This window comes from Equus quagga, chromosome 8, assembly GCF_021613505.1.
Source record: "Equus quagga isolate Etosha38 chromosome 8, UCLA_HA_Equagga_1.0, whole genome shotgun sequence".
NCBI lineage: Eukaryota > Metazoa > Chordata > Mammalia > Perissodactyla > Equidae > Equus > Equus quagga.
Genome location: NC_060274.1, coordinates 22,705,567 through 22,718,138, shown reverse-complemented (window position 1 = coordinate 22,718,138; position 12,572 = coordinate 22,705,567). Strand labels below are relative to the sequence as shown.

At 41.2% G+C, this 12,572-nt stretch overlaps 1 protein-coding gene across 5 annotated transcripts in view; it reads right to left on the bottom strand.

Annotated features, from left to right (window-relative positions):
- The window catches only part of HIVEP2 (HIVEP zinc finger 2), a 183,016-nt gene that overhangs the window by 138,952 nt on the left and 31,492 nt on the right, over window positions 1-12,572 (bottom strand). For 3 of the 5 annotated variants that reach the window (XM_046669002.1, XM_046669005.1, XM_046669003.1), the window contains exon 3: window positions 1,613-1,687. The exons of the other annotated variants lie outside the window; for them this stretch is intronic. The gene's annotated coding sequence lies outside the window, so the exon portion shown is untranslated. The remainder of the gene's footprint in view (window positions 1-1,612; window positions 1,688-12,572) is intronic. 5 annotated transcript variants of the gene reach the window in all.

Here is a 12,572-nt window from a genome sequence, read left to right as displayed (position 1 = left end):
TATGATAAATAGACAAGTCGGGAGGTTATCTCTTCAAAGCAAAGAACTGAGCCAAGGCCTGATAGAGAGGACGGAGCTGCGCGTGGCTGTGAAGCACGAGGAGAGAGGAAACGCGAAGTGTCAGAGTCGAGCCAGAGACCCAGCAGCTGTGGGCGGGAACAGAGAAGCCACCACGCACTCCGTGCCACCCCTGGGCCTTAAGGAGCAGGCAGGACACCAGACGAGAGACAGAGAGTACTGCTGCCCACAGAAGCAGCCAAACACCCCTGGGGACACGAAGAAAAGCAATAGCTAAGTTGACATTCCAAAAAGAGAAAGAAGGAAGAGCATTTTCCTCGCGGCAGCATTCTTTAATCGCCTTTCCTTGCTTCCTTTCTGGAAACAGAAAGGAGGTGGGTGATGGCAGCTAGGTCCTGTAAAAGCCCAGAGGGCAACTGACATGAACTTCTCTGGCCTCCTTGCACAAAGGCCTTATTCTAATACACACACACGAAAGTGCGTGGGCAGGACTTGGCGGGTTGGTCCCCACCCCTCCAAATTCACTCGTGCTTTGAATGCATTTGTGTACATACACCCTCTGACAGAATAGGCTCCTCATGTTGCCATGGAGCTGAAACCTCTGTAGTTTAGAAGGAGGCATCACATTGCTTTCATACTGCCAACAGCACAGGTAAGAATCGGTGCAGAACATTAACTCCACTTGCATTTCAGATTTTCAGGTGCTTGTCTTGGCGCTTGCAAGAACTCTCTCTTTTTAACTTACTCTTTGTAGGATGACCACAACAGTGGAAGCTGCTGGCAAAGTGATTCTCGTTTTTGCGTAATCAATATGCAGAAACTCGAGCACATACATGATCTGTGAGCCTCCTCTCCCACGGTCCCTCCCTCCTAACAGAGAGTTTGTGACCTTATCACATCTTAGGGGAGTTGATGAAAAATGCAAAATATAAATCAATCCTGGGGCTGGCCTGGTGGCATAGTGGTTAAGTTCTTGCGCTTCTGCTTCAGTGGCCTGGGGTTCGCACGTTCGGATCCTGGGCACAGACCAACACACCACTCACCAAGCCACGCTGTGGCAGCGTCTCACTTGCAAAATAGAGGAAGACTGGCACAGATGTTAGCCCAGCGACAATCTTCCTCAAGCAAAAAGAGGAAGATGGCGACAGATGTTAGCTCAGGGCCAATATTCCTCACCAAAAAATATATATATATAAATCAATCCAGATTTAGTAAATATTCTGTGAAATACATAAAACATCCTATAACTAGTAGCTGTTTTCTCTGACATGATAAATCTTAATATTATTTATACTCTGATGAGTACTTTTTCAAATAAGCCTCAACGATCGGAATCACATCTATAATTCTTTTGCAAATATGGATATACTTCTGCAAGTTCCTCTTGGGTTTCAATTCAAAGTTCAGCTATCACCTTATCATTTAAAAATCAAAGAATCTAAAAAAGGAACACTAAGTGACTTCCTAATGCAACCTCACTCTTTATGCCACCCATCCCCCAATTGTGGGATTTTGCATCTCCCGAGAAAATGATGATCTGATGTCTACAAAATCAAGTGCAAAAAAGGTAAAGAAAAGGATTTTGATTTCCTACCTGAAAATCTGCTTTCGGTCCTAGTCACACATTCTCATACTCTTGAGTCTCAATTTCTCAGGTAAATTCACCAATCTGCTGACAAGAAGTTTTGTATTATGACTTCTCCTCCCACAGCACATACATTAAAACTTTACTATAAAAATGACCTTAAGCACCAACCAGCACAGCAAAACCACATCTATTGGTTTGAAGCATGAGAGGGTAAACACGTGGATGAGGGCAAGGCCAAAAAGGCGGGGAATGCATTCTGCACCAAGCTACACGTCATACTAGATGGGTAAGCAAAATAAAACTTAAAAAATTAAAAACTAGTTTATGAGCAACAGAATAAATAGTGCTGGCCCTGGATGATAACCCAAAGAATAAAATAAATGTCTAAGCATCCATACCAAAATCAATAATTTATGTAGATACTCCCTCCCTCCAAGAGGTAGAGCTTAATTATTCTCCCTTTAAGTGAGGGCCGACTTCCAAAGTACAGAATATGCAAAGTACAGGATATGCAAAGAGAAAAGGAGTACTTTACAGTGGAAAAAACTGGTCAACTCTAACTCAACCAAGTGATCAAGGTTAACGTCACCAGTGATCAGTTATGTTGATTCTCAATAATAGAAACGCAATGAGAAGGCACCTCATCTCTGTGGTCTTCCCCAAACCCCTAACTCCAGTCTACAAAATTCCGGGCCAGTACACTTCAAAAACGTCCATCCCTTCTGAAGCAGGTAGAGTATGTCATGGTACGCTATGTTACGTTATTATATATCATTTGTATTTTGTGTTATATTAAATATTTTAAAAATGAGTAGTCAGGGGCTGGCCCAGTGGCACAGTGGTTAAGTTCACACCTTCTGCTTCAGCGGCCCGGGGTTCGGATCCCAGGTGCCGACATGACACCGCTTGGCAAGCCATGCTGTGGAAGGCGTCCCACATAGAAAGTGGAAGAAGATGGACATGGATGTTAGCTCAGGGCCAGTCTTCCTCATCAAAAAGAGGAAGATTGGCGACAGATGTTAGCTCAGGGCTAATCTTCATCAAAAAAAAAAAATGAGTAGTCAATTAATACTAAATGAATTTCTTGGGAAACCCAGATGATTCTTTAAAACTGTGAACCAAGCACTCACAGATGGGCCAGTTACAGGACCCGTGAGCACCCCAGCCAGACGCCCCACACTGCTGTGGATAGGCATTCCCCAGCCTCTTGGCTGCCTGACAGCAACCACAATGGCCCACAAGGCGGGTGGAGAACCGATGAATAAAATGATAAACATTTGTGATGAAACAGGATGTTGGAGATGGGGCAGAGGAGGCAGAATATCTCAACTCTTCAACTACTGAAGCTCCTTTGGACTTGAACAGTATCCCCTTGTTGTAAAACTGGAAGCAGTAAACAGACAGATCTTTTCTCCAGTGTTTCCCCTGTATTATAAATAATTTACAGAATTACTACCGTACAATACAACATCAGCCAGGCACAGAATTTAAGACTCTGGGCTATGGAACCATAAGCACGATATACCCCCAAAAAACGTTGTCATCGTCCACTGAAGACAATTCAAACAATGATGTGAAAATATAATTTTTTCAGGCCAGAGAAGACAATGCTTACAAGAGATTTGCCCTTGCTGTTGACTGAATGTATAATTTAAACAATTATTTACTAGGTTAAACCTTTCATTTATGCCACTTAGTAACAACAATGATAATAATTTACAGGCTCAGGAGATTTCTTGTCAAGAGTAAATTCAAGAAATTCTGAAGTAAAACATAGCACTTCACTTATACAGAGTATCAAAACTCAGACTTCACATATAAGAACATCTCTACTAATACTGAAGATATTAAAAATGTAACACCAAACCTATAATATTCTGTAAGAATAGTTTATTATTCGTTTGTTCTCATCTGTCAATCGTAACTGGCCACAAACTTCACTCTTAGCCTTTCTAATTGTATCGGTTCAAATTTCACATCCTATACCATTATTTATCAGGGAAGCAACCCCAGACAAACCGTGGGGTTCACATCTATTGAATGATCAGAGCAGGCTGATATCTCAGAAGCACACAGCCCAATTGACTCCTACCAACTTCACTGGATTTTCTTAATAATTGTTTTGATGATTTTTTTGCCCATTTATTTTGCAATATTTTTGATATAACAATTTATCTTCTAAAATGACTTAAGAGAAACGATCTTCCATTAGCTTTCTAAATTCTTCCTCCCTTGTATGAAATACTGGAAGATATACTGAACTCCTGTCCCTAAGTCACAGGTGAGAAATACACTGCTCAACTACCTACCAATAAACTAAATATTTATTAGATAACTTAGGTTATTTTAAAATGACTATAAGATCAATCAAACCAATAAAAAGGAAATTTTAAATGCTTTATAAATTCCAAAAGCACATCCCAGTTGCATAATAGAATCTACACCACAAAAGAAGAAAACCAATCACAAGGAGTAACCTCGATCACCCCCGGGAGGCTGCTCAGTCACTTTGCAAAGGACCAATGATTTGAAGCCACATTTCTGAGATTAAATTTTAAAATCAAGACACTGAAAAGCAATGAGACAAATGCTCAAAAAACATAGAAAAATTGATTTCCAAATATAGTGTTTTTAAAGGGTTTTATAAGTATAAAACTATTTTTTCTTTTTAAAACCTAAAGTTAAATACATTTCTTAATTTACCAGCTGGATTCACTGTATTCAGTAGGTCCTGAATGTAGTTTTCATCTACATTCTAAACTTTCAATCTGTAAATCTACATTTATCTGTAAATATTATCTATTAGATCCTCTAAATATTAAAAATAGAAACTGATAACTCCCCTCTAGCTTGATCACTCCATGATTCTAGAATATACATGTCTATAAGAATCCAATCCACCAGACAGGAGACCAAGAAGCAACATGAATAAGGAGAAGCAGAGAATCATAGTACCTTTACCTAACTTTTAATAACTGTGACAGTAGTCATCAAAAACTACTCAGAAATAGATAAACCAGGTAAGACTAAGATAAAATTGTTGAATTTATAAAATAACAAAACAAAAATTGTCACATTGAGAAATATTAGAACCAACTATAAGTAACAAGAATTATTTAAAATATATAAAGACCCACAGGAACTTATTTTTCAAAAATAACTGGGAAATAAATTAGAAAAGCTATGACAAGCCAATTCAGAAAAAGAAATACAATTAATAAAGAAACATCACTAATTATTAAAGAAATCCAAACTGAAACAACAATACTGTGAAGATGTTTACTGTGGCATGGTTGAGAGGAAGACGGAAAGAAATCTGAAAATAGGGACCATTTATAACAAAAATGTCTATACTCTTTGACAAACAACCCCACAGGAGAAAAACTGAATATTCAGAAATAAGGGAATTTTAAGAAAATTGTGACCATATAATTAGATCAAAATTTTATGACCATTAAAATTAGAGTGTAGAAATTAGCAAAATAGAAAATGTTTATGCAAATATGACTGTGAAGATAAGGACTATTTCAATATCACGATTACAACTATTTCAAATGTGTGAATGTGAGCAAAGATCCTAAGAGTAGACAAGGAAAAATTAAGAATCAAGTTGCTACACTGTAAAAGGCGATTGGAGAGTTATGTGTCTTTCCTTTATTTGTAACATAAGATTGCTTGTGGGATAATTTAAAAACTTGACAAGAACAAATAAATTATAGTAATCTAATCGGCTCCAAAATAAAATCTCGCAAATGCATCAACCAGTACCTACCATAAGGCCTTGACTATTCCACAGGCAAGCTCACCAATGGCCAGATCTCCAAAGCAAGACTCCAATTTTACAAGAAATGAGACTGGAAACGATCCAGAGCACATCCATATTCTCTGAGCCATTAATCCATGCCCAGGCTGTTAGAAGTTTACTCCTAGTATATGATGTTAGGGATTGTTCATTGTCACCCTTTCAACTGTACCACATCCATTATTCCCGCAGGAGTTCGTGACACACTCCCAAATCACGTTGTGTGAATACAGGCGGTTCTCAACTTACAAACACCTGACTGACGAAAACCAAAAATAAAACCAGCTGCTGTCCCCGGTTGTCGCCTTCTAACACTACCGAGAGGTCTTGCTGATACTCCCAGAGAGACTCAGCTGTGATGACAAAAAATCTTAAACTTTAGTAGAGAACTTGAAGGGAGAGAGGATTGAAGCAGCGAAAGCAGGACCAGCTGGGCATCCACCCAGAGCTGGTGACTACCCTCGACAGTACTCAGTAAATATGGCATGAATGAATGAATGAATGAATTTCCATTTTCACTCCTGTGGTTTGAGCCAGATGGCCCTGCTCCTATCCTGTTCCAATAGCCTGATAACAGGCCTCCTTCTTGGGCTCTTGATTCATGGAGCTGGAGCTAAAGGAAGGAATCGAAACTCAGAAACAAACAGCTGTGACCAACAGGCTGCCCACTCGGCAGTTCACAGGGAGAGTCCAAGCCCAGGACCAAACCAAAAAGGTCTATTTCCAAAAGTGCAGGCAGAGAGCACGTGATATCCAGAGAGACGAGACAAAGACATAAATGGTGAAAGAAAGGCAGAAGTTGAAAGCCTAGCAGAGCTATTAATATGGATGCCATACGAGAGATCAAAGAAATGAAGCCTGAGTGTGACACGGAAGAAGGGAAGCTGGCGTGAAGGTGGGCGTGGACGGGGCCTGGTTTGGGTCTAATCTTGTGCCCCTCAGACCACCAGCTGGATGTATCACTCCAGGTCACTTAGGTGGCCTTAAAGAAGCAGAACCACTTTACAGACAACCGAAGCCTTGTCACTTCTCAATTCATTTCACCCTGTATGTTCATCTTCTGAAATTTCAAGCCAGGTCACTGCTCAAAAATCTTCCTCTGCTTCTCACACCAACTGAATTAGAGAAAAGCACAAAATCTCAGCATCTGGGAGGGATTAAAGGCCTTTTAGTTCAACAACCCAATGGAAGGGGTAAAACCACTTCACTCTTTCATTCAAGATCCATCACAATACAATCCAGGCTATACTGCTTATGATTCTCTGATCATCTCCCTGCAAGTTCTTGTCTCCTGACTGTCACTCAGGGCCCCTATACTGCACAACCACAGAGGGCACCATTTATATCACAGCCTAGGAGAACGGTGCCCTCAAAAGTTTAGTAATATTCACCTCTGGGGTGAATATGGGGTGCTTCTACTTTGATTTGTAACGTTCTCTCCACCTGAAGTAAGATCTCCCAACCCCATCTTTGCTTCTCAAGATGCTAACCAATCTTCAAGGCCTACGTCTTCCATAAAACCTTTCCTGGTTCCTACATTTGGTTGTAATCTTTTTCTCTGAACTTTCATTTCATTTGGTTTATGCCTGTTTTATGCATCTCCGTCCTCTAGTATAATGAGCTAGTTATGCATGTCTTATTACCAATACCAGACTGCATGTAAACTTCCTGAGAATGTGAACACAAGGATCCACCCTTCTTTCTATACGGCTCCAAGCCCATTGCCAAATTCACAGCAGCTACTGAAATGACTGTCGGCTGGGACTTCTGATTACAAAGGAAACAGATGATTCAGGAACTAGAAGAGTCTGAAGGAGTGGTTTAGACTGGAACGTAATACAGCGATGGGAGGCCCAGGACTTAAATTTTGAAAACTTGGTGCCTCCAACCCACTGGATTGGAGAGAGTGCTAAGTGGTAGGAAGTTAATGTCAAAGAGACACTTTTTCTTATTTCAAAATTTTGCCTCTGACCAAACATGGACATCTGGAAAAAGAGAACCTCCTCATCACCTCCGTCTCCCTCAAGTAAGACACGACCCTCCGAGAAAATGAATTCAAAATTCTATACAACCGATTAAAAACACAGTTTTGAAACAAAGTACAAAGTAACCAAGCACAATTTAACGTATTTTATATAATATCAAAAAATAATTTTCCTTTCTCAGTCAACCAAAGTTACTAAAGGGCAAGTTTAAAGAACACAAATCTGAAACACTTGGAGAGCAGCTACGCCATTTTAGAGTGATCTAAATATGGTTTTCTCTATTATATGGAGCCCATGTGTCTGTCTAGCACAAAATATACATTTTCTTAATTAGTATGCATGCTAAAAAATCTATTTTAATAGACGTATCATGCTCCAAGGAAACCATGATGATCCATTAAAGGATGATTAACCAGATAAAACATGATTTGGCATTAGCTATATAGAAGAGATAACTTCAAACTGGTGTATACAGATTTCTACCTAGTACACAGAAATTCATCTGATTACTTGTGGAGACTCTGAAATGTACTTTATTCACGTGGCGTTGGTATAGTGTGATTAAAATATTTCAGTATACATCTACATAAAAGGGCATTCCTTATCTGAAAAGCAAATCCCATGCACTTTAAGGGTTCAACACGAACAAGGCAGGGGAAAGGCGAACAATAATAAAGAGCAGAGAACTGGGGAATGAATTACACACTAAGCACACAGAATAAGCCATCACACACCAAAAAGTTTTGAGATCTTTTTACCTGTATCTAAAAAGTTAAAAGTACTTGGCTCTCTTCTTAGCCAGAAATTTTTCAGGATCGTCATCAATGAACATAGATTATCAGAGCAAACCTATTTATTTCTTTATATCGATTTACCAGAAAAATACTAGGGTCACTATCATGAACATAGATATCATAGCAGTCTCTCTCTTTATTTATCTATATTTATAAATATGTCTATATTTATACAGACATATATATACTTCTGGAGCCTCTCCTATAAGAGAAGCACTACGTTAAGCTCTGGAAATACAGCAGCAAATGAGACACGCATGGTCTCAGTCCTGGTGGAACCTACATTCTAAGAAGAAAGATCAATAACAGCTACTGTGAACTGGGGTAACAGCGACACCTCTGAAGCTCCTGCCACGTGGCTAGTACATCTGCTCTCAATCTTCAGCTTCCCCATTGGCCTACATTTTGTTCTGCCTCTTTAAGATCTTAAGTCTGACTTTTTTTTCTTTTCTTTTTTGAGGAAGATTGGCCCTGAGCTAACATCTGCCGCCAATCCTCCTCTTTTTGCTGAGGAAGACTGGCCTTGAGCTAACATCTGTGTCCATCTTCCTCTACTTTATATGTGGGATGCCTACCACAGCATGGCGTGCCAAGCGGTGCCATGTCTGCACCCGGGATCCGAACCGGTGAAGCCCAGGCCGCCGAAGCAGAACGTGCAAACTTAACTGCTGTGCCACCGGGCTGGCCCTTGAGTCTGACTTTTATAGTTTGTCTATTTCCTTCTTCACTTTCAGGCCTTTTGTTATCACTTTTGCAATCAATGGGCCATCCTTTACCAGCGACACTATTTTCCTTCCATCTAATGTGCAGCTCCTAATCTTCTCTAGATGATCAGATTATCGGCCTGTTAAAACTGAGCCTAAAATAAGGACAAACAAGCTCTGATTGGAGGCTTAATAAGTCCTGTGTATCACTGTGTTTTGATGAAATTATCTGGTTCCTTCTGAGGAGATATTTCTATTATCTCACTACCCCGGGCAGACATTTGGGAAGACCATTCAAGCAAATGTTTCACCCACAAAACTTCCGAACCCTTCTCCCATCCCCTTCTAAAAAAACCCCAAAACAAAAAAACCCTACATTTCTGCTTAGAAGAAATATCCGTACTGCCGGGAACGTTTCTTTAAGCAGAGGATTTAGAAATGGTATCATAACATGTAGATCACCGTTTCCCAGAGTCCTCCTCAAATGACCTGCCTCAGAATGTCCCAATTCGCTTCTTACAATTCAGGCTTCCTCTGCCCCACCTCAGACCTCGCGAATCAGATTTATGGAGCCTGAGAGCTCGAACTCGCGTAAAGCACCTTGGGAGCCTGTGGAGAGTGACAACGCTTGACAGCGCTGGCCTAGGCAATCACAGAGCGCTCACTGAAGAGCCAGTCAGAGCCCACCAGACCCAAGTGTTCTTCTTCACTAGCAGTTTGCGGTATTTATTGAGTGCCACTCTGCAAAGCACTGAACAAAATTGTTTAAAAAGTTAAGAAGACAAAGTTTGAAGACCACGTCTGCCCAAGGGGCTTCTATTCTAATCAGGAAGACACAGACATAGGAAAAAGTCTTTAAAACATCTACACGCAGCATTGAGGGGGCGTGGATGGTGCCCAGCCATCCCACGTATAGCGGGCAGATAAACACGAGAGGCAGAGGCGAGGACTGAGCAGGAGACGGCTGGAACTCACACAGGAAGACCTCTGAAACAAGTTTGGGACAGAACTTGAGAGATTTTCAAGGGTGGGTCCCTGAAGAGGCGTGGAGACTCCCAGAGGGTATTTAAGAGCAAGAAGAAAATATGTAACATCATATCTCTTCGTAACACCATCAACGCAGGATAAAAAAGCTGAGATCTTGGTTTGGCAAAATCTCCCTGAAAAGAAACCTCTACAGATGTATTCTCTCTCTAGGCAGACAGAGGCGGTATTGTTCCACCTGGTCTAGAGGAAGAAAGCGAGCATCATCTGAGCCCCTTCTGCAGAGCTCCTCCTGGAGGGCAGCGCTGGCCTCTCCCTCCATCAGAGACTCTTCTTGGCCAGCCTGAGGCCTCCTCCAGGAGAAGGATCTCGATTTCATTACCTGTCCTTCAAAACAGCAGGCCATTCAAAATGGGCTGTTCCCCTTCCTATTTCAAGAAGCCAGGGAGCAAAATGTGTGTGCGTGTGTGTGTGCGCCAGTGCATGCACTTCCACAGACGAGCACACAGTGCACAAGAGTGTGTGTGGAGGGACTGTCATTGACTAAGTTAACTCATCACTCATTATTTCTCAATAAAGAGTTACTGCATTTGAGTATTCTCGTGGATGCTCCAGCAACAGCAGTTATGGCGAATTATGTTGAAAAGAAAAATCTGGGGCCAGCCTGGTAGCATGGTGGTTAAGTTCGTGCACTTTGCTTCGTCAGCCCAGCGTTCACAGGTTCAGATCCCAGGTATGGATCTACACACCCTTCATCAAGCCATGCTGTGGTGGCATCCCACATACAAAATAGAGGAAGATTGGCATGGATGTTAGCTCAGGGCCAATCTTCCTCACAAAAAAGAAAGAAAGAAAGAAAGAAAAGTAAAAATCAAAGTCTTTGATTTGTGATCAAAATGATCACCCAAAATCCCCGTACTAGGTTGGTGATACACACGTTTCCTCTGGCTGTACTGTCCAATATGACAGCCACATGTGGCTGTTTAAATTTAAATATAAAATAAGCATGAAATAAAATTTAGAATTTAGTTCCTCAGGTGCACCAGCCACATGTCAAGTGCTCCAAAGCCACATGTGGTTAATGGCTACCACATGGCCAGCGCAGATATAGGCCATTCCCATCACTACAGAGTTCAGTGGGACACACTGCTCCAGAGTTATCACTGAAATATATCACGGTAACTAAAAATACAACTGCAGATCCCGACGGAGACAGCAATTGTCATTTACATATAGTTCTAAACACAAGCCAATAACAACGATCAAACTTTTGTCCCTTTCCAAGAAGCCTTCGCAAATCCCTCAGTAGAAATTCAAGTCTCCCTCCTCAGAAGTCCCTTCACCCCCTCTGCTCATCACACCTCTCTTTTCATGGCTGTCTTCATCCCAGCTTGATAATTACGTGCACATCCATCCCCCCTACTGTTAGCTCCCCAAAGCCAGGGGGTCATATTCATTTGAGCACACTTTCACAACTAACACAGTACGAGTTCCATAAATACAGGATATATTCTTAATTAAAAGGTTACTAGGTAGAACATATTACTAATGAGAACACCCAGAGTTCGTATAAAAAAAAATGCTCATATAAATGTACAAATAAAAGGGAGAAAGAAATACGAAGAGTCTACAATGTTCCGTAATCATTACTAGGAGGCAACTGCTTTGATGGAAATATTGCTTGTGCTGCACATTTAGAAGGAGAAAAATCAGGGCTGGCCCTGTGAAATAGCGGTTAAGTTTGTGCACTCCGCTTCAGTGGCCCAGGTTCGCAGGTTCAGATCCCGTGTGCAGACCTCTATCACTCGTCAGCCATGCTGTGGCAGTGACCCACATATAAAATAGAGGAAGACTGACACAGATGTTAGCTCAGGGTGAGTCTTCCTCAGCAAAAAAAAAAAGGAGAAAAATCACATTATTTTACAAGTGGGTTCGAAAATGTACTGAGCTGACACAAATCAGAAGAGTGCTGGGCTCTCTATCAACCACCCTATCACACCGTTATCAGCTGGCACACAGAGATTGGTGACAAAACCAGTGCTCACAGTGACCCGTGGGAAGTGGGCTGCACAGCTCAGGAGGAGCTTTTCAGAAAGTTTGTATCAATTTGATTCTCACTCATGCAATGACAACATCCTCAAAAACCCAAGTCTTGGGATCCAAATGAGAGCCACTACTTTCACTCTGAGAACTTCTGGACCACTAAAAAAACATAAATTTCCTTCATGTTTTCATTTGGATGGCTTCAAATTATCTGAAATATGAAGAATATCTGATTTTTTTTTTTTAAAAACCTGCTTGCGGGGAAAAACACAAATATCAGGACACACTGGAGTGTCTATGAAGATGGAAAAAAATCAAAAGGAAGAGAAAAATTATCACATTTGTACTTCACTGCTTAGTGTTTTCTTTAGCAACTTTAATGTAGTTTCCCACATTAACTGAGCTTCTGGACAGTTTCCCACAAGCTGTGGAAGCTAGAGATACCTACGGGGCCACCTCGGGCCAGAGGAAAGGTAACTTCACAGGAAATGAAACCAAGCAAAACAGTGAGAGCACGTCTGATGACAATCGGAGAGATGCACGATAAGGACTGGAAGGGGTGCCGAGGGTGGCCTTTACAGGAAGTGAAACTTAAAACAGGGCTTAAGATGCATCATTTTCCACAAGAAAAGTCACCCACTCTTGCCCCATCCT